Below are 23,693 nucleotides of genomic sequence, written 5' to 3' on the forward strand. Positions count from 1 at the left end.
TGAATACTGCTTAACGTCAGAAAGACGCTGCGAGAACAGCCTGCAGTCATCTTTCAGTGATTTGCTTTCATCCCTCAACTCCTTGTTTTCTTTCGCGAGAGCTTCATTTCTTGCCTTGACTGATTCATAAATTTCATTGAATGCCTCAAGGCTGTTTTGCATGTCTGAAACCTCAGAACGGAGAGCTTCTATCTCCCTTGCCAATTCAGCATTCGTAGGCATAGTGACAAGATGCAATCACAACACAAAATGGCAGCAGCGGCAGTGGCTATGACAGAGCACAAAAAAGAGAAAGGACTGGCAAAGCACCAACCTGTACAGAATTCAAGTCGATAGTTAGAAGCAGTCACGCTGCCACAACTACTGCTGCTAAATGATCGCCATCCTCCAGGAGAACGTCCTTATGTAGGCTCTTGTCCCCGCTAGGCGTCGGAAGTGCAGACTACGCAGGTGCAGAAGTGCAGTTCAAGCCAGCCCAGCAAGACAGCCATGAGAGCGAAGCAGCCAAACGTAACACATTTATTACTGGAATACACGCTAACAGCATACGACGATCAGCCAGAGGCAACAGGTTCAGTAGATCTGTACAGAATTCAAGTCGATAGTTAGAAGCAGCCACGCTGCCACATCCACTGCTGCCAAATGATCTGGCATACAATGAACTGTTGATGTTGTCAGAATCAAATGTACAAAAAAAACCATCATAAAGGCAGTGAGCACTTATCTCTTATTTGCCTTGCACTACAGGTATTTTGAGATAAACAGAATGACCATAAGGATAATAATAATAATAATAATTCACACCAAATGGTTTCATTATAAGAAATGATTCCAGCTGATTCTATTTCCAGGCCAGCTGGTTTCATTTTCAGTCTGGAGTGGTTCTTGCTGCGACCAACTGGAACATCTTGCTAACCTGTGCGCTTCCACTTGGTCCCAGCTGTATACAGCCATGGTTCCAGTTAAAGTGAACTGAAACCGTGGAGTATTTTCACCTGGAAAGGAAAGAATGTAGAAAGTGATGCATCGAAAGACAGAAAAAAAAAAACAAAGCGAAAAGATAAAACAGAGAAAATAACAAAAAAAAAAGGCGAGCTCTCAATAAGAAAGAGAGAGGAAAAGAGAGAAAGAAGGAGGCACACACACCAAACTTCTCTCGCCCCCATTTTTGAGAGCTCCTCGTTTTTTCCCTATGCATCACTTTTAAAAATACTATTACTTGGCTAAATTTTCGCTCCTATGCAGAGATCGACTGAATTGATGGCACCCTCAGATTTAACCTAATTGCTCATTGTCACATCCTGTCCCAAAATTCTCATGCCTGTTGTTGTGCCAGAAAACAGCTTTGCGATGCAAATCACTATCGTGCGGGTGAGGAGCTGGATCATGCGCAGATCATAATGTAAGCCTGATCGCACGAAGTAACAGTAACAACTTAGCAGTAAGCCATCCATAATAGAAGCATTGAGTGGGCCCTTAAGTTATGTCATGTTAACTGCAGAAGTGGAAGATGTGCTTTGCCAGCATATTCTTCAACTAAGAGCCATGCACTACAGCTGTGTTTTGTATGAATATAAAAGAGAGTACCGCTTGAAATGTTAAATACACTGACTATACGATTAAAAATATGGTAATCGGCATTCCTAAGAGTTACATTTTCTTGTATAAAACTGACACATACCTATGTCAAGATTCGTGCTGAAAGTATGTCTTGCACAAGGATATATTTGAAAAATTCAGCAGATTCCACGTAGCTTAAGAATTGACGTTATGCGAAGACCCCGGAGGCATGCTTAGCATGACCATGTTGTAATTTTCTTATAGTGGCACGTCATGAATTTACGCCAAATATACATCCAAATGTTGCATGCACAGACATACATTGAAAAGTTCCAAGTGTTTATATAACCAGTTGTTTGTACATGTGCGATGATGAAAACGAACTTGAGCATTAGGAACACCAGAAGCAATAAGCTGATATGAAGCGCTGGGGCTAGCGAGGATGGTAGCCCTGGACGCTGCTACATAAGTAAGCTTCAGCGCATGGACCTAGCAACAATTGACGCTAACCCGACGTCAAAGCTGCATCATAGGTGTACATATGTAATATTTATAAAATTGGATAGTTAGCACTGCAACCCTTGCAACCACAATTGACATTTCATGAGCATATTAAGGTATTAAGCAATCTGAAAAGTAGGTCCGAGATCTGACGTGGCTTTGTGGTAGAATATGCTTGATTGCCATGCAGAATGCTTGGGTTCGATTACTGCTGGGACCTTGACATTTAGTCTTGGCATTCGTAGGGTTAGCACTGCCGATGTAAGGCTTTTTAGATGCGAAGCATCTCTTTGACTCACATGTGTAACGCCGTACGTATGTAGTCCGAATGCACCGCATTAGTAGTCCGAATGCACCGTACGTAGTCGCGGCGCGTTTTCCTCGCCGCAGGTATTGGAGCGGTGCCAAGTAGGTCAAGTCGCAGCGGAGCGTTAACGTCTCACCCGCAGCAGCTGCCGGCTCCTCCACCCACTCGCAACACACATCTCTCTTGCTTCACTCTTTCCACCGCCGCAACACTCGACCGCACGCCAAGTGGAAACACCCTTTCAGCTCGTTATCTGTGATGAAACGTACTCGAAACCCAACCCGCCTCCCATGTTTTTGTGTTTCAAACAAACGTTTACTCGAGTAAATGTTACACCTAGTTTCGCTTCAAGCCGTTCTTCCAGCACCCGCGTCGACGCCCGTTTCAACTGGGTCAACGCTGTGTGCACCACTGCTGCTTCGCAACCCAGCAGGGTTCACTTCGGGAAATGGTTCATAATTTCGTAATGCTCACGCGTCAAAATTTTCCACGTGTGTTCTCGTCATTCCTGGGTAGATGCAAAAAAAATTAAGTGTCAATTACTTGTGGCACATACCCGCCCGCGGGTATGTGTCACTATTTGGCAGGAAGTGTTTGACGACACACGTGACAGGATTGTGACCTTATTCAGGTCTTAACCAGTGCGTCGTATTCGTCAAACTATGGAACCCTCCCATACTAATTTTGGTACACGCGAAGTTAAGGAGGTGATCACGAGAGCACCAGACGTCAGCGGGTAGATAGATAGATAGATAGATAGATAGATAGATAGATAGATACGCTCAAAGTCACGAAGTTCACTAAGTAATGCTTCGCATTTCAAACTCGATAGCAACATCCGCATCCACACGTGCGCGCGCGCACACGCACTTTTAATGCTGGGTACCCCTAGCTGCCTCTAGCACGCGCACGCTATCGCGTTCCTTTGTACTCACCGCTGCGCCTGTGGAGAATACAAAAGAACGCAAGGGCTCACGTGCGCAAGTCGCTTGGAGCCCCCGCACTGAAACTCTGTATTGATAGCCTATTTCACTCCTGCAAGGGCTGTGTGGCGCAAAGAAAACATGAAGGTGCAAACGTCCTTCGGCTAGCTCTTACCTCGAATTTTCAGTGACACCCAATGCAACGCTGCCTTTTATTTAGTGCTGACGCCACATCAATACCAGAATTTGCCATGAAAAATTACCAAGGAAGCACCGGACGACCCAGCCCAGCTGCACAGCCATTTCGGTTTAAGGAGTTTTTTAACACTCATTTAGGAACCAACCATACTGCATCGTGTCAATGGTCGGTGGAGCTATCGGTATGTGTACGTTGCGTGCTCACAAATCCGCATTAGTCTTGCAACAACGCGTTCGCATGCATGTGCTACAACAGCGCAATATGCTCCCACGCGCTGCAAGCAAGAGTTCAAGTCGAGCAGACGAAACTTCGGCGGCCGCAGCTCGGCAGCGACATTACATTCCAGCACCGTTCCAGACAGGTGACTGCAGCACCACGGCAAGGCCTCCCGCTAGGTGCTTTTCTCACGACCACGCGCGGCCTAGGTGCCAAATTGCGCGAACATCCCCAGGCACTTTAGTCCCTAGTGGTGCGCCCGCGCTGGCTGGAGCGGTGCGGGTATGTAAAGGCACCGCTGGCTGTGTTATGTGTGTGTCAGCGCTTCCTCTATTTCGGTGTTCTGTGGCGGTTTGTATTATTGTGATATTATTCCTTGCGAATATGGTGATGCTTGAGTGCTGACTGTTCTGTGTGGACGTTAGTTCTGAATGCACGGTGCGCTGTGACGTGCTTTAGTGAACGCTGTTACAAGTGTACTTGCTGCATGTGGTCGCGCTGCACTGTATTTGATCCGGACCGTGTAGCGGTGACTAATACCGGTTTTCCTCGAGAAGTACAGCGCGCAACAACTTTGTCGCTGCTGCGCTGTACAGCATCGAGTTTGGCGCAGATGCCCCGACCGCGATCGCAAGTGTCTGTGTGACACCGGCGGTATGAATATCGCATTATTTCCGCTACTCGCACAGGTAGTCCAAGTAGCATAGAGAGAGAGAAAAAAAGCTGTGACTGCGATATCCCCTGTCGGTGATCACACGTGAATGCTTATACCAAGTTAAACCGTTCAGTTCTGTACACTTTTGTGGCCTCTACTTCTTTGGCTGCTGCTTACACGACAATGCAAGAAAAAAGCAGTCTATTAATTACATCAAAATTACGCACAAACGGTGCATCATACTTAGGCAAGTCCCTAGAATATATAAAACGTCTGCAAAGAAGCCCATGTACATGTTCGGTCTTGCAAACAAGCTTATTGCTCACGCTTTTGGCAAATTTTGTTGTTAGGGTTCTGCTGACATGAGCCGCAGTGGACCACCGCATTATACATATACTGTATGATTGGTGTGTCAAGTGGCGCATTATACATATACTGTATGATTGGTGTGTCAAGTGGCCACCTGTAAATTGCGATCTGCATAAAAAGCGGGTGCTTTGCCTTCAGCGCAACTTTGGCATGCTCACTTTTGCTTAACACTTAAAACTAAACCTCGTCGTACATTGAAAGTGCCATCATCATCAGCCTGACTACGCCCACTGCAGGGCAAAGGCATCTCCCATGTTCTGCCAATCAACCCGATCTTGTGCTTTTCGTTGCAATTTATACCTGCAAACTTTTTAATCTCATAGACCCACCTAAATTTCTGTCTCCCCTTCGTGTGTTTGCCTTCTCTGGAAATCCAGTCAGTTACCCCTGATGACCAGTGGTTATCCTGTCTACATGCAATGTGCCCGGCCCATGTCTATTTCTTATTCTTGATTACAGCTATGGTATCCTGAACCCTGGTTTGTTCGCTGACCCACTCTGCTCTCTTCTTGTCTTTTAAAGTTACACTTATCATTTTCCTTTCCTTCGCTCAATGGGTCATTCTCAATTTAAGCTCAACCCTCTTTGCAAGCCTCCAGGTTTCTGCTACATAGGTAAATACTAGCAAGATGCAGTTGTTATATACATTCCTCTTGAGGGTTAGTGACAGATTACCATTCATGTTTAGAGAAGGCTTGCTGAATGTGATCAACCCCATCTTTATTTGTCTAGTTACTTCACTCTCATGGTTCGGCTTCGCGGCTCCTACCTGTCGTAAGTAGACATATTCCTTTACATTTTCCAGCGTTTCTCCACCTATCGCAAAGTGCTGTTTTCTGCCGAGACTGTAGCACATTACTTTAGTTTTGTGGACATTCACTTTTAGACCTACTTTCCTGCTTTCCATGTTCAGTTCTGTTATCGTGAGCTGTAATTCATCTCCTAAGTTACTCATCGAGGCAGTGTCATCAGCGAATCGCAGGTTACTAAGGTACTTTCCATTAACAGCGGTGACGCCGGAACGATGCCTAAACACTGCTTGTTCTTCGTGCAGCTCCTCGGATTTTTCCATGGCTTCTTCTGCGACGGCGCTGCCTCATCGTCCATGGTGCCTTTTTTGCGACACGTGGAACCTGCCGATAGAGTGCCTCCGGACTGCCCCGTCACTGGTCTCGGTGATGGCCATAGCGTGTTCTGCGGCTTTTCGAACGGCCTGCCACGTGCTGAACTATTGATTGAGGCCATTGTTCTTCAGCCAGTTACCGGTAACCTGCGGACAGCGACGTCTACATGGGAGACTATAAAGGACATCCCGTCAGCACATTCCTTCAGTGGGCAGAACAGCGGTGACGCCGGAACGATGCCTAATCACTGCTTGTTCTTCGTGCAGGTATCGTACATCCAGCATGCCTATAGTTATCGCAGATGACCGCTTTTTGTTACTGCTGTTCTGCCCGAGCAGTCTTGTTGATTTCTGTTTTCGTATGTTGCATTACTACGATGACTTTCTATTGAGTGGGGACGTTGAGCCTAACCCTGGGCCTAGAGGGTGCCTTCAACAAATACATCAAAGGCACAGGGGGCTAATGCCAATAATACGAATGTCAATCACTGCTCAGACAGTCCCACTCCAGAAACGGCTAATCTCGTCGCGCAATTGTTGGCTGGTCAAAAGCAAATTGCTAGTGACATTGCAGATATAAATGAGTCTTTTAATTCTCGATTTGATGTCCTTGAAGCGCGCATATCTTCACTGGAATTTTCTACAGCTGCTGTTGACTGCAGTGCAGTGTATGACAAGCTTAACTCTGAAATTGTCTCTCTTAGGCACAATCAGTCTGTAAACTCGCTTTGAAATCCGACGATTTAGAAAACCGTTCGCGCCGGAACAACATACTTTTGCATGGTTTACCAGAAACTCACAACAAAAATACTGACTCTTTATTGCATAATGTTTTGCAAATACTAACAGAGCATCTTAAACTAACATGTCCAGATATTGAGCGCTGTCACCGTGTGGGCCGACCACGGGATGGGAGACCGCGTCCTGTTATACTGAAAATTTTTGACTTCAGGGAAAAAATGCGGGTTATGAAAAACGTCACGAAACTGAAAGTTTCTGGTTTTCATATCAATGAGGACTTATCACCAAACGTGCGCGCCTTATGTAAGAAACTGTGGGACGCTACGGGAAGTTTTCGTGATAAGGGATGCAGAGTTAAACTAAGCTACGGTTATGCTTATATTGATGATGTACGCTACATGTGGGACACTGATACAGACACGCTAAAGCGCGTTACCAACAAAGTTGCTAAAAACACTTCTACTTCTACGGCCGGAGCAAGTTCTCGTTGACTGCAGCCATGTAACAGCTGTATAAGTTTTTTGTGTTTGAATGCAAGAAGCATTGTGAACAAGTTTTTACCTTTACTCGCTCTTGTATCATCATATTCGCCCCATGTAATTGCGATAACAGAGACTTGGTTACACAGCGACGTGTACGATTCCGAATTTACACCCCCAGGCTATGTAGCACTACGGAACGACCGATCTTGTGGTAAAGGGGGTGGTGTCGCTCTTCTTCTTCGTTCGGACATAAAATTTTTTGTGCTCCCAGATACGCCTAATGTCGAAGTTGCTTGATGTAAGCTATGTTTAAAAGGGCTGTCTATGATTGTTGGTGTGTGCTATAGAGCACCTGGTTCTCCAATAAAAACTTTAGAAAAGCTTAGCTTGTTCATGCACGAACAGGACTTCGGCACCTCGGAGATTGTGTTCATGGGGGATCTCAATGCTCCGGGTATTGATTGGCGAACTCTGTGTTGCACCGGCCATGATCTGGCCATTTGTAGGGAAGTTTTATCTCTTTCATTATCCCTTGGTCTTACTCAAATCGTGTAAACACCTACCCGAAACACATCTGTCCTTGATCTGGTCTTCTTAAGTTCTCATCTAGTTGAAACTGGTTTTCAGTACAACATACTCGATGGCATTTCTGACCACAAAGCTGTGTTCGTTTGAATCCCCTCTCAAATGACTAAAGTACAGCCGATTATTACTCATTTCCCTGACTTTCCTCGGGCTCATGACGCTTCAATAACGGACACCCTTGCATTTAATTTTGATTCTTTTCAAGCGCTTGGTGTTCGCGAAGACGTTGATAAACTGGTTGAAGAATTTGAGCGCATCGTTGAACTATGCATTAATAACTTTGTCCCCCTTAAGTCTAAAAAAAGAAATCCCAAAGTCGCACTCTACTGCATACATCACGTCGCGTTCGTCGTTTACGGCGCCAAAAAAAAAGACACAAGATCCTGACAGTATCGTTCGATTTAATAATGCCGTGCTGCAACTACGTACCGAATTGCAAAAAGCTAAAGACTTTTATGTTAAAGTTGAGTTTCCAAGATCACTTCAATCCAACCCGCGCAAATTTTGGACTTCCATATCACCAACTAAAACTGATACCATATCGTTTATGCTAGATGGTAAGGCTATTTCAGACCCACTTGAAATAGCTAACGCTTTCAATGTCTACTTTCAGTCTGTATTCACGCATGACAACAGTTCTCTCCCAATATTCAGAAGCCCTAATCCTGAGCTCGCTATTGATGATGTGTTGATTAACGAGAACGGCATCCTTAACATGATACTTAAGTTAGACACAAAAAGTGTACTGGTCCCGACGACATTCCAAACAGCTTTCTTCTACGATACTCTCTGTGGTGTGCACGTTATTTGTCAATCACTTTTCCAAAATCCATATTTTCAAGCACTGCCCCCAGTCTTGGAAACTAGCCAAAGTCTTGCCCTTGCATAAGTCTAGTAACAAGCAACTCCTGTCCAACTACAGAATATCACTTACTTCAAATTCCAGTAAACTGCTTGAGCATGTCATTCACAATCATATAACGGAATATCTTGAGTTAAATAACCTACTCTCGAACATTCAACAAGGCTTTCGTCGTGGTTTCAGCACACTAACACAACTGGTCGAATTAGCGCATGACATATCCAGCAATCTTGACATTGACAATCAGATTGACGCGCTATTCATAGACTTTTCCAAGGCCTTTGACACCGTTATACACAATAAGCTGCTAAGTAAAATTGATGCTATTTTAAACAACCCTCGATTAACCAACTGGATAGCTACCTTTCTTAGATTTCGATCTCAATATGTGTCATTCCACTCCACTTCGTCCTCAACTGTCGATGTAACTTTGGGTGTTCCACAGGAATCCGTTCTAGAACCTTTATTATTTTTAATATTTATAAATGACCTTCGAAACAATTTGAAGTCTCAGGTCAGTCTTTATGCCGACAACTGCGTCTTATATCAATTAATTTCTTCTCCTAGCGATCATGCCTTACTTCAGGATTCCTTCACCAGCTTTTGCACATGGTGCAGGCTTTGGCATTAACTTTCAGAAAACTGTAGTGATATCATTCACTAACAGCCGTTTTCCATTGCTGCATGATTACACTTCAGAGAACACAATAATTCCCCGGGCACAAGAGTATAAATACCTTGGGGTTATCTTATCACACAACTTACATTGGTCGCGGCATATTGATTACATCACATCCAAAGCACTGAAAAAATTAGGTTACCTGTGTCGTACGTCATCTAAATCTCCGAAACGCACCAAGTTACTGTTGTATAAAACGCTCATACGCCCTATACTAAATATGCTTCATGTGTCTGGAACCCGTATATAACATGTGACGTCAACAAAATTGAATCTGTTCAAAGGAAGGCGGTTAGTTTTATTTGCCATCGCTACGATCATAACTTTTCACCCTTCATCAACAATGACTTCCTTGAAACTCCCTCTCCTATCCACCAGACGGGATACAGATTCTTTCAAGCTATTGCATTCATTTCTTCACTCATCTTGTCGACTATCTTCAGATGATTATATCTCATATGCTGATACTCTTTCAACTAGACGTTACCACAGCCTACACTTAAAGCCTTTCTTTACACACACGAACATTTTCAAGAACAGTTTTTTTCCTAGAGTTATTCAAATGTGGAATGACTTATCCGGTAGTATTCGTGAACTATCGTTGTCGGAATTTGTAGACGCACTGTTATAATAAATCTTTTTTTTTAAGTCAACCTTGTAATCAGTGTATTTTGTTCATGTAAATGTACCCCACTCCTGCAATAGCCCTGTATTGGGCTGCAGTATTTGAAAATAAATAAATAAATAAACTCTTATTCCTAACTCTTCCCAAGCTATGGTCCTGAAAACCTCCTGTAAACACGAGATGAATAGTACTGGAGAGATGAGAGATTGTATCTCTCTGCCTTACACCCTTTTTTATTGGAATCCTGCCACTTTCTTTATAGTGGCTGTGCATCCACTGTAGATTTCTTCAAGTATGTTTATGTAGCGTTCTCCGATGCCCTGATTCAGTAGTGCCTGCATTGCTGCTGATGTCTTGACTGAGTCAAACAACTTCTCGAACCCTATGAAGGCTATGTATAGGTGTTAATTGTATGTGAAGGTGTTGTTTGATATGTTTATGGCACACGATAACGTTAACATTATGGTACATTCCACAGTGCAGTTAAGTGCGGTGTATTTCGGTCGGTGCATCTTCTTTTCATGATCTAGCAGTAATTTGTTTTGGGCAAAAAATACCAGTTATGGTCTTGTTGCTTTTTCCCACTTCATAATGCAAATTATTGAATAAAAGATCACATCTCATACATTAATAAAAAGACCAGGGCAGCGGAGGGCCTTGCCACTTTGATCACGCACTACCATATTGCAATTTTCAACTGCAACTCAAAGACCACTGCTTGGCATATTTTATGCATAATAAATTCTATTGTTGCAATATTTGTCTGTGTAAACATTTGGTTGTGAAAACATGCTCAGACAATCGACAACAGCTGGTCCATTAGTTTTTAAAAAGCACTCAAGTGGTACTCCATGCCTACTGACTATAGCACAGCGTAATAGTATTTGTCTAAAATATGTGGTCAATAGGTACGAAACAACAGCTACGGCACTTCAAGCAAGTTATTTGTAGTTAAATAAAAGCTGAGAGCACTTGATCACAGCACTATTGGAAGTCTGTCACCATGTACATATCTTTTGTACCTGTATAGGTTTCTGTGCTTGCAGGCTCATGCACAGCAAAGCAGAAGGAACCTACGTTGCTCTCCATTAAAAGCATAATAAAAAAATTTGATTTACCTCTTGCAGCCATACATTTTAACTAGGAAGTTTATCTGGTTAGAGTTAGTTGAGAAGGTAAAAGTACTTATGATATTTAGATGCTAAAACACCCCCTGAGGAGGCTTTGATGGTCAAAAATAAAATGCTTTCTTAGCAGAAAAACGAAGGCAAGGCTCCTCCTGATTGTGATTAAAAAAAGCCTGTGCTAGTCTTTGGCTATAGAGTTTTAACGCCCTTCGCTAACACTAAGGAAAGAAAACCGTTTTCTAGGTCTTAAGCTCTTTTGCTGGTCTCCAAACAATGTTATACTAAGCTCTATTTTTACTCCTTATATAGCTTCTTTCCTATCCTTTTATAACAAACTGCTAATACCTAAACATTAAATGTCTAGAAATTCAAATGCCTCATGTCAGATTGTCACAAATTATTCGGATTTTTTTTAGCGTGTCAGGATGGTGTCATAACATATTGAACTTCACTGTAATGAATAGAGTATTTTTGCTCTGATTTAACAGGTGCTGCTTCAATTGCTATGCTTTTGCACAGATTGTCAAACACATCACAAATGATCTAATAACAAATGCCTCAACTTAGTAAACAGAAAACTTGTATAATTCAAATATGGTGTTTCATTGTATGTCATGAAGAGGGTAACATTATTCAGTAAAAGCATTGCTGGTGATACCCGTAGTCATAGAATTAATTGAATTTAAATAATTAGTATTGAGGTTCCACTTTGTTGTATGTAAATGTAGTAGCACTATATTTATCCTCTTCTTTATGCCTCTGCATTTCATAATAGACATTTGAACAAACCGGACGTGTCGTATTATTATTGCCTGTCTTTGTCATATTTCACTCTGACTTAGCATAGTATTTGATGCTAGATGCCAAAAAAGACTAATATGTCAAATCTCCATTCACCACGAAGAGGTTTCTTTTTAAGCTATTGTTCAAGGCAGTGACGTTATTCAGCATTCTGCTGTAGAGCATATGAGCAATACTGTTTGTTTGTACCGGACGCTATACCACCGGTCCCATATACATGCTTTTTTGGTCGACACATGTAGCTTTGAAAATCATCAGTGTAAATGCGGCTGTCTTTATTTACCTATGAAATAGTGCATTAAAAGGAAAAAAGTGTATCTCTAATCTTACCCTAAGGTAAAGGGAAATAGTACCGTAAAGTCAGGGGTGGATCCAGCCAATCATTTTAGGGGTAAGGGAGTTGCTTAAATTAACACCGGAGAGAGGGGCATGGTAATTAATTTTAGTTTTTTTACTAGCTTAAAAACTCTATCATAGCATAAATACTATTAATGTGTGCTTAAAGGAATCCCAGTCATTTGTCCTAATTGGTGATAACAGGTGGACGGCAAGCACTGAAGAGAGGGGGAGGGGATACTGACAGGCTTTGGGGTGGGGGGCGATCGCCTCTAGTGCCCCCTTCTGGATCTGCTACTGCATGCAGTTTTGCACAAGATCACAGGATTGATTCCGAACCTCAGGAGTCGCATTATAATAGTTGTAATATGTATTAGTGCCCTAGTTCCATGCACTCAGGGAGATTATGAGGTCAAAATAATTAAGCTTTAACTTCAAACACTGCATCTCATAATCAGATTTCAATTTTTCGACATGCAACCATCGAACCTAATTTTATTAATTCTTCTCTAAACCAGCATAGATGTACAGTGCTTGCAAAATTCTGATCCCAGTTTTTTTCATGTGAATGTGTGGTTCATCACAGAATTTGTGGCATTATTTAGCAGTGTGATTTTTCGAGGCCTTCCCTATTGTCATGACCTTTTTTTTTTTACATTTGTTCAAACCAGAAGACAAGTTTACCAGGGAACATTTACTGCATGGGAGGATGTTTGAAATAGTTGGTTATGTGTTCAAGTTGGCCCATACACACACCTTTTGCAAATCAACAAAATTTCTTCATCTTCATTAGGCAAACTAATTTTATATAATTGTACAGCAGTCATGCAGCTATACTGTCAAAGAAATAATGTTTCAGGACAAATAGAAATGTTTAATAAAGGTTACTGACAAAAAAATGTAAACTTAGATGTCTGTCATAATGATATGGTGGTTTTGGGATGCTAGAGCCCACATATCACCAAAAATGATAAGGTAACCTTGCCTGAAAAAGTTGCTTGTTATTTACTACACACCTCGAGGATCAATATGAATTCTCTGCAATTAGAGACAAGTGCAAATCTAGAAAAAAGTGCACCTTAAAACCAAACGAGGGAGCAAATAAACATTAATGCCACTGAGCACTTTTACGAAATATCCTATCCAAGATTGCAGCAAAATAAGCATCTGCAAACATATGTGCTAGTAATAACAACAGAATGCTCAGCTTGAGGTTTTCGACGCAGGAAAAATAAAGAAATTATGAAAACGACCACATGCTGGATGATGAAGCCAGGACAATGTTTTATTAGCAGTTTTTTAAATGCTTACCTTATGGTTCGTTTCAATAATGTTCCTGGCTTAGCTCGTTGTGCACTTGGCTGGAGTGCAGATTCATTTCTACCACTGTCACTTATCCTCCTTTGAGGTCCTTGGCAGCAAGTACACCTACCTGTAACAGACATGGAAAATTACCCCTCCTCCTCCTTTATTTTCCTGTACAATTTCTAGCAGCAGCCTATCTTTCCACTCCCAAATAAAGGTGGCAGGGAGTAAGCTGTGCATGCATGAACTTCACTGCATGACTCGGGCTACAATTCAAAGCATAAACTCTCATAAGAATTTGTAATAAGTGTTCACTTTGTTTGGATTGCAGATATTTAAGCGAAATTGGTTGAAACAAAATACGAAAATATGTGTGAATTTTTACTGCAAAGTATCGCACAGTTAAAATAGTGTGAGGAGAACACTTGCAGATAGAGCAGCTGAATTGGTGACAAGCGTTTCTTGGTTGTACGGGTAGTCACATTCAATAGGCCTCTTGTGCAGCCCTGGCAATGCTATGAAAAAAGCACATGCTAGTGCCTCCATTCCAACTTCAATCGCGAGTGGGCACTGTAAAATACAGAGCAAGCGCCCCCTCCCCTCCCGCAATTATTTTGCGACCTGTTGTCCACTACGGAATTCTACAGCAGCAGTTCTTTGGAACCAATGTTCCGAGAGTCCTTATATATGCGCAAGATTTTTTTTTAACACATTTACAATGTGATGGCTCGGGGCTGCATTCTGAGTTGTCACAAGTTGTCTGAACATTTGTAGAACATCTTTCTCGCCTAGTCATAACACCTGAAATTTCACACAAGGATTCTCTTCAGGTCTGTAAAACAGTAAATGCATGTGTATTCAATACAGCATTTCTTTAGAAACACAGGTGTGCATTTTTCTTAAAGGCACTTCTTCATTGAATTAGTGTCTGAGACCAAGCAAGGGCCCCCTTTTAGATCATCTTTCAGCATCGAGGGTGTGATTTCTCAGGATTTTACAGTAGTATGAAATTGGGGGTAGTGCTTGGGCCAGTGCTCATCTCTCACTTTAAAGTACTAAGAAAAGGAAGCTTGTACCTCTATGCAAAGAGAAGAAACACAGCATACCAAATACGTTTGCAGTGTTTCAAGTTTTAGTTCACCATGGTGAAACTCGCATGTCCATCAAACAAGTTGTTTAAATGAGGGAAATCTTCAGCCATGTGTAGCCTTTGAGCTTGTGAGGACACACTTCGCACGTTACCAGTCATGGTCAGCATGTCTATACACTGTTGTCCTTTATGAAAGGGAAAACGTGAACACATGGACTGCGCTCAGCGGCAACTGGCTACAGTACCATCAACCTACAGCTGATGAAAGCGTGCCTGCTTGTATTTTTATTAGCGCCTATCTAATGGCCATAATTCATTCTTTTGTTTGCCGACAGATGCCTTCAAAAGGCGATGTGCTTTGTTTAGCGGTTGTTTTGGTTGTTCCAATTCAGTTAGTAAATAATGGTAAGAGAGTACCGCCACAAAAACTAGACATGTCGTTTTTTTTTGTTGCAATGAGTGGCTAATGACCCAGTTATCTTGACTACAAACCTTTTTTTTAACGAAACGCACAACGGTTAAATTGCTTAAAGACTTTTTCATAGTGCTCTGCTCGGGCGTATGAACGTCGCCTCACAAGGTACCATAGTGCTGCAGACTTGTAGGACTGCATATTTTTTTTGCTTGTTTGAGAAAAGCAGTGCACAGGCTCATTTAAATGTACATGTAATCTGTGTCTGTTGCAAAAAATTGTCCTCTGTGTCACGCTTCCTATCCTCCATCCTCCTAGGATTATACGCATTGAGATGTGATACCCCTAACAATACAACTACACTGACTTTCATTTCTCTTTGGGCCAGGTGAATGAGCTGGTCAGCTACTGTACATCATTCTTATTAGTTTTTTTTTCTTTGGGTGTTGAAAGGACACTAAAGAGCGAAATCATTTTTCGCATACTATTGAAGTACGATTTCCCATCACCACTCTTACCACGACACGACGCTTGGCAAGTGCAAAACCGCGCAAAGAAAAGGTCTCACCAAACACCATGACATCATTAATTTTTATGGCATTTACTGGGTTCTACATAGCTTATAATCGATAAAAATGAAGGACATTGTCATCAGTGGGTGTCATAGACCTAGCATATGAAGTTTCAGAAAATATCACTGAGCCAATCGCAAAATTGTAAATAATACATTTAAAAACTTTTGACGTCATGCATGGACATTTTGGCACAACTTTCTATAGTGAAACTTCAACCGTAATTTTATCCACTAATAATGAGCTTGGGATAGTGAAACATGGCATTGGCATTAGAATACTTAGAGTGCAGTTTGTCAATCTAAACAAGGTCACTGTTTCTCTTCAGTATCCTTGTAATGCTTTCGTAAAATACACACAAGAAGCTTGTGAATCAAGTGCAAAGCTGCACAGCAAACTGGTGTTGGGAGTACACAGTTTGTACTATGTGATTTCACCCATGTCTCATTGCTGCAGTGAAGGGAACCAAACTGCTCGAGACTACAGCAGCAAGACACCTATCAATCCCTCCAGAGTTTCCTTCCACAGTTTCAACCACATGGGTTCAATAGTGGCAAAACATCACATTTATTCCACTTGTTCTTTACAACTCTATCATAAACAGAGACTAACACATGCATTTTTCTTGGTTTAAATGTTGTTTTTTGATCTTTCAGTGAATAAGTTGTCTTGAGGTAACACTGATATTATTGAAAATACAATCATTTTGAGGAATAGATTCAATATCTCTGCTGCTAGCCTCCTTTCTGACATGCATTCCTGACAATTGCATTAACTGGCAATTGTAAAAAGTTTCACCTTAGTAGTAAATTTACCATGCACCACCCTTTCAGCAAAATTAACTTCCTAGAAATGACGGTATTTATTGAAACATTATTTAATGTGAGGTATGAAAAAAAATACAAATCCTTTGCCCACAAACATATAGCAGGCAATGCCAATCAGAAAAGAAAAATGAACAGGGCAGAGCCTAGTGAAATTTTGAGGAGGAAGGATGTGCAGGAGAAGCAGACTCCACCCCCACTCGAACCAGACAAAAAATAAAAAAAGAGGAAAGATCTTGGTTTGGTTTACAATGTTGTTCTTGCTGCTAACATGTTTGGCCCGATTTAATCTTCAGTGGTAAATTTTTCTTGAAGTTCTTTCTTTTACAGTGAAATCAAAGGTTACGCACTACATAATGCAAACAAATAGCCAACTATAATACACAGACTACACAAGCCATCATCTATGACACGGCAAAGAAGAAATATTCATCAGAAAGGCAAAGCGTTTAAGAAGCGTCTGTAGTGACAACGATCACTACGCTCACCAATTAAGCAAGCCAAAGGAGACATTTGGCGAAATGACCTGAACAACACTCTGAACAAAATCCAAACTGAAGCTTGAAAATGAGGAAATCACCATTAGCTGAGCATGTCTCATAGCACAGCTTAACCAGCCGCTAGCCTTTGCAATCGAATACCGAAATGCATTTCCGAACTTAAATAACATCTTTTGCAAGTATTACCCAACATTAACTACCAACGAGCCACTTCGGAAAATGATCCCCGAGATGTTAGTGCATGCAAAAGTAAACCCGCATTTTTTTGTACACATAATATCTAGTTGTCAGCTAAGATTTAAGACCTGCAAACACCTTCAAGATTATGTTAGAATCAAAAGCACTAAAAGTGATTTATGCATAGTATAAAATCTAGTTTTACCAGCACTAGTTCCAACATTATCCACATGATTAAATATACATATTGTCACAAACAGGACAACATTTTAACATGGTGTAGTAGCAGAACTTCGACAGGGACACAGAGTACAAGAAAACACGACACTCGCTTTTCTTGTCCTTTGTGTCCCCGTCGAAGTTGCGCGACTACGCCACATGTTAAAATGATATTTCACCAACATGTCCAGCTCTCAACTCTACTGAACAAACAGGACAACCTGTTAACGTTTCATTAAATAGGCATCAAGCAAGCATGGCAAATGACTCGAAGCAATGGTGCAGCAATTTATAGTGGCAGGACATATCTTCAACAATCTTAAACCTTAAATCCAGTAACTAGCTTTTCGAAAAAGAAATATTGCCGCACCTTATTCACAAGTTTAGTACATTCCAGCCAACAAGTATAAATGTTTCAAAGGGGGCACTTGGACCATTTTGACATGGCACATACACAATGAAAACCTATAAAAAATAACATCAAGGAATTTTTGAGGCTAATTATCCCCATTGTCAGGTGGTGCTTTCTGGAGGCAAAGGTAATTCAGCAAAATGTCTCCTGCTTTTCTACCCATCAATGCAAAACACTTGCTCCCTCCTGCCCCTCATTTCTTTCTGTTTCATGGGCTTTTGATTGAGTTCCCCCTTTACCCTGGCGCAACCCATTACAGAGGATTGGCTTTTAACTCACCCAATTCAGCATGCCAACTTCTCGTTTTCATCTCCTTGTTTTCGCATGTGGCCTTTCCTTCTTTGTTTAAGTTGGAGGAGAGGGTATGAAAAATAAACAAAATGCACTAAGGTAGGCAAGGGATGAATTTTGGCCTTGTTGGTACATCATAAGTAAAATATTTTGCGGTCATTTGCTGATTGTTAGCACCAGTGTATCCCACATTCCCTTCATCTTGATAAATCTGCCTTACACAATTCAGATAGGTTGGCAGTTGCAGCCTTGAAGAAGTCTGCATGTTGAGATGATGGCCTTAGTGGTAACCCGTGTTCGCAAATGCTTCATCTCTTTAAGCTTGTCTTCCTCACAACTTCTGTGTTTTTTGGTTTCATAACATGACACTTCTGATTTTTAAAAAATAATAAAATTGGTACTGCCTTGTATAATTCGTGTTAATAATGGCCCATTTTTGTCCGTATTTTGGTAGATTTTCAATGCACCCATTGCTTTGGTTTATTAAGAGCAATCATTTGACTGAGTCAATGAAACAATGATTGCTCTTCTTCGTTTATTTTCTGCCATCATTTGTTTATTTCCTGCCATCTTGCGTCTACAGACTAGTGCGTACTATACTAAGACTGAAATTATGAGAGAAACAAAAAGAATTGGGTTTTTGCTTATTTGTATAAGCAAAAACTGCTTATTTGTATAAGCAGTTTGTGCTTATTTTATATAAGATATGAGTGCAATAAAGATAATTCATTCATTCAGTCATTTGCATTGTAGCACAAAAATTGGGATATTTAGTGATAGCGTCTTTTTATTTTATTACCAGCGTGTCAAGTGCCGGAGGCATGAGTGCTGGCTAACCAATGAAGAGTTCATTCCTGGACAAAGGTGAAAAACATCCCCCCCTCCCGCCGACGCTAATCTGCAATCTTTTTTCGGTGGTTCATTAATTCAAATAGCATAAAAATTCGATAAGTGGGCCAAATGTGACGTATCACCCTAATTTGTTATGCAGCACTGAGCAGCTGGCTCGTCCGTCACTCAGAGTCAGCGCAGCCGATTTTACCTGGTTGAAACGCTCCCGCTGTATATCGGGCACAGCAGAAGAGCGACACATGATCCTAAAACCAGCAACGTGTTTAAATTACACACACAAAAGGATCAAAATGTGGGCCAGTTGGTAATTCATTTTCTTCGATCAGCGAACTGGGAGCGCAGAGAAAACACAAAGGACGAAGCGAGGAACCACACAACACGAGCGCTCAACTATCAACTGATTTATTTTCCACATCGGAAGGACATATATAAACACAAAAAGCGCATGTCAAAAAAGAATATGACGAAATCAAGGGCAGCATGCGAAGCGTGTAATCAAGGCACATGTCTAAGGGTTATCTAGGTAGCTGATTTCACAGTCAAGTAGTGAGAAGGAAGGATGACTTATACATTGGTCCGCATTCCTGGAAATGTGATAGGCTTCAGAAATTTCGCGCGTAGTTTGATGAGGATGCCGGAACAGAACAATTGTATTCTCAAACAGAGGTTGGCACTTGCACGAAACGCAATGTGACGCTAAATGGGAGTAAGGTGTATTTTTCAACGAGCTTCTGTGTTCCCTGAGACGCACGTTCACACATCGGCCGGTCTGGCCAATGTACATACGTCCACAAGAAAGGGGTATCTTATATACTACTCCGGTGATGCACTTAACAAACTTAGTTACGTGCTTCTGGAGGCATCTTCTACCTTTAGATGCATTATGTGCCCTCCTGTGCACCATTGAACATATACTGGCCAATTTATTGGGTGCCGAGAAAACCACGCGCACACCGAACCGGTTTCCCACGTTTTTTAACCCATGGGCCATTTTATGAATGTAGGGGATTACTGCCGCGCGCTTCTTATTCTCTTCCTTGTTCTCTGAAGAAATACATGTGCGTTTTTCATTATTTTTGACCGTACGCAAGAGCTTTTCACAGACTGAGCCTATTACGTAGGAAGGGTATCCCGCACCTATCAGCCGTTCCAACTGTGCTACGAAACCACTTTGCAAGGTATGCAGGCAACATTTTCCGAGGGCTGAACATAAGCATGACATTACGATTCCGCGTTTAACAAGCTTGGAATGTCCGGAAAAGTAGTCTAGAACGGGTTTTGCAGAACGAGGATTATATCGCCAGCAAAGGTGCTTATCACCAAAAAACAGGGAAAGGTCTAGGAACTGCAATTTGTTATCTTTTGGAAGCTCGGAGGTGAACCGGAGGCCCATGCCTTCCTTCTCGAAGCATGCCTTCATACTTTCAACGTCCACTGCTGAACACTTTTTGATGATAATCAGATAATCGTCAACATAACGGAATACTTTTGTGCCAGGTTCAAGTTTAGTGCTTAAGGCTGCATCCACCTTCCCAAGAAAAATTTGGCTTAAAACAGGGGCCACACTTGAACCTATACACACACCTGATTTTTGCATGTACAGGTTCCCAAGCCATACGACGAAGGTGGACTTCAAATAGAACGTCAAAATTTCTAGAAAAGACTGAGTCGAAATTCCCGTGCTATTCCTGAACGATATCTCATCATTGTCTTCCACAATGCACTGCTCTACGCTGTTTAACAGTTGATCATGCGGCAAAGAATAATATAAGTCGACTACATCAAGACTAAAAGCTGTAACACCGGAGCATTCACATTTGTTGAGGTATTCAACCACGACACCAGAGTTTTTTGCGTGAAAAAGGTCATTTACGCGCAACGCAGAAAGATGTTTTTGCAGATACTGAGATACAACCAACTGCCACGTATCCCTTTCTGAAACAATCGCGCGCAGCGGCATTTCCGGTTTGTGTGTTTTAATGGAGTAAAAAAGTTCTAGCTCTACACCTTTCGCCTTTTCTACTGAAGAGCCGAGTTTTTCCAGGCTAAGCCTTTTCAGCAGCGATATCGCTCTAGTCTTTACTTCCTTGCTTTTTACAGAGAGTGGTTTAAAATTTCTTTCTAAGGCTTCCTCAGCCTTCTTGAGAAAATCTAGTTCATTAATGATAACGAAGAACCCTTCTTTGTCAGAAATGAGTACCCTTAGCTGATTGTTCAAACAAAACTTAACAACTGGTTGACCGCGCAGTTTTTTACTCCCATCGCTAACATTGCTCGAAACTGCTTCGCAGCGTAGAGCAGTGCATTGTGGAAGACAATGATGAGATATCGTTCAGGAATAGCACGGGAATTTCGACTCAGTCTTTTCTAGAAATTTTGACGTTCTATTTGAAGTCCACCTTCGTCGTATGGCTTGGGAACCTGTACATGCAAAAATCAGGTGTGTGTATAGGTTCAAGTGTGGCCCCTGTTTTAAGCCAAATTTTTCTTGGGAAGGTGGATGCAGCCTTAAGCACTAAACTTGAACCTGGCACAAAAGTATTCCGTTATGTTGACGATTATCTGATTATCATCAAAAAGTGTTCAGCAGTGGACGTTGAAAGTATGAAGGCATGCTTCGAGAAGGAAGGCATGGGCCTCCGGTTCACCTCCGAGCTTCCAAAAGATAACAAATTGCAGTTCCTAGACCTTTCCCTGTTTTTTGGTGATAAGCACCTTTGCTGGCGATATAATCCTCGTTCTGCAAAACCCGTTCTAGACTACTCTTCCGGACATTCCAAGCTTGTTAAACGCGGAATCGTAATGTCATGCTTACGTTCAGCCCTCGGAAAATGTTGCCTGCATACCTTGCAAAGTGGTTTCGTAGCACAGTTGGAACGGGTGATAGGTGCGGGATACCCTTCCTACGTAATAGGCTCAGTCTGTGAAAAGCTCTTGCGTACGGTCAAAAATAATGAAAAACGCACATGTATTTCTTCAGAGAACAAGGAAGAGAATAAGAAGCGCGCGGCAGTAATCCCCTACATTCATAAAATGGCCCATGGGTTAAAAAACGTGGGAAACCGGTTCGGTGTGCGCGTGGTTTTCTCGGCACCCAATAAATTGGCCAGTATATGTTCAATGGTGCACAGGAGGGCACATAATGCATCTAAAGGTAGAAGATGCCTCCAGAAGCACGTAACTAAGTTTGTTAAGTGCATCACCGGAGTAGTATATAAGATACCCCTTTCTTGTGGACGTATGTACATTGGCCAGACCGGCCGATGTGTGAACGTGCGTCTCAGGGAACACAGAAGCTCGTTAAAAAATACACCTTACTCCCATTTAGCGTCACATTGCGTTTCGTGCAAGTGCCAACCTCTGTTTGAGAATACAATTGTTCTGTTCCGGCATCCTCATCAAACTACGCGCGAAATTTCTGAAGCCTATCACATTTCCAGGAATGCGGACCAATGTATAAGTCATCCTTCCTTCTCACTACTTGACTGTGAAATCAGCTACCTAGATAACCCTTAGACATGTGCCTTGATTACACGCTTCGCATGCTGCCCTTGATTTCGTCATATTCTTTTTTGACATGCGCTTTTTGTGTTTATATATGTCCTTCCGATGTGGAAAATAAATCAGTTGATAGTTGAGCGCTCGTGTTGTGTGGTTCCTCGCTTCGTCCTTTGTGTTTTCTCTGCGCTCCCAGTTCGCTGATCGAAGAAAGTAAATTACACACACACACACAATAAATGTACATCATGATTACACGTATCGCAACAAGAGAAATAAGCAACACGTACAGCGGAAGTATGGTAAACAATGAAAGTCTTACTTTTATTGTCAAGATCTGTACTAATATTTACAATAACCTCATCAGGCTGCTGTACAAACTGAGCAACTTGCTCAGCGAAAACGTTTTCGAATTGTGGTACATTAACACAGAGCGGTATTACCACCACTGCCACGAAATTAATGGCGCCCGGAGATTAGTTAGAGGTTGACAGCTTACCCGTCCTTGACACGAGGTGCTCTATGAACCTGTGAACATTTGTGTTCATCACTGTCGTCACTGAAGAGTCGATTTATCGCGAGGAAGAGTGCTTGCCACAAATAAACACGTATCTTGAACTTCGCGCTGGTTCAACGACAAACTCGGAAGCCGCCATGACACTAGGGAGTTTTAGTGCTGGGTACGCATTCTCTTGGGGCGATGCGGGCTTCGGAGCGCGCGGCGTTGCGTGCCCAACCCATACCCAAACGGAATGCCTATGCCTTTTAGTTGGCGCGGTGGCAAGCCGCACGCAAGCAGCACGAAGTTCGCACGCGCTCGCCGAGCCATAGCCTCTTGTCGCGTAAGTATTATTTAAGTATTTTTATGATTTAAAATGTTAAATTAATTATGCATAGTGACCAGGACCCTTTTTTATTGTGTACAGTAAGGAAGTGTTTCGGTTCCCCCGGTGGCACGAACCCTTTTGAGACAAAACGGTTCGGTTCACTCAATAGCCGCTTAAAACCGGCTTGACTTGGCTTAAAGTGTATGAATAGTTGGCGTTAGAATCGGTGTGTTAAAAAACACTTTTCAGACGATTTGGGCGTTCTTTATTTTGTGGTTCAGGTAGAGTTCCTCACTAGCTTGTGACACACAGTCTGTGGCGGGTTCATCGTATTCTAGTCGTGATGTTTTTTTCTCCGATGTTGGTGTTGGATTGGACTGTAATCTGTTTGAAATGGCGAGAAGCGCCTCTGCCCGTGGGGTCGTGGTCGCTTTCTGTTGTTAGAAAGTGATTCATACGCAAGTCGCTGCTGCTTTTCTTAATTCCTGTGATGTCGCCGTGCTTATCGAGTAGTTAACGTCATTCGCTCGAAGCACAGAATTAACACCTACCAGCCCGAAGTGTTTGCCACCAAATCTACAAGCAATGACAATGAGCATAAAATAAAGGCCTTTGGAACGCGA

At 42.1% G+C, this 23,693-nt stretch overlaps 1 long non-coding RNA gene across 3 annotated transcripts; it reads right to left on the reverse strand.

Moving 5' to 3' along the window:
* Positions 1-501: 501 nt before the first annotated feature.
* LOC119167758 (uncharacterized) lies at positions 502-23,002 on the reverse strand. 3 transcript variants are annotated; one of them, XR_012884071.1, is made up of 4 exons: positions 22,743-23,002; positions 17,882-17,941; positions 13,403-13,523; positions 502-995 (listed from the first exon to the last, which is right to left on the reverse strand). It is a non-coding gene; the product is annotated as an uncharacterized LOC119167758 (long non-coding RNA). The 3 variants fall into 3 exon arrangements; XR_012884072.1 differs by having other exon boundaries at positions 17,882-17,938; positions 22,743-23,001; XR_005109299.2 differs by lacking the exon at positions 17,882-17,941 and having other exon boundaries at positions 22,743-22,988.
* Positions 23,003-23,693: the final 691 nt, after the last annotated feature.

Source organism: Rhipicephalus microplus, chromosome 6 (assembly GCF_043290135.1).
Source record: "Rhipicephalus microplus isolate Deutch F79 chromosome 6, USDA_Rmic, whole genome shotgun sequence".
NCBI classification, from domain to species: domain Eukaryota; kingdom Metazoa; phylum Arthropoda; class Arachnida; order Ixodida; family Ixodidae; genus Rhipicephalus; species Rhipicephalus microplus.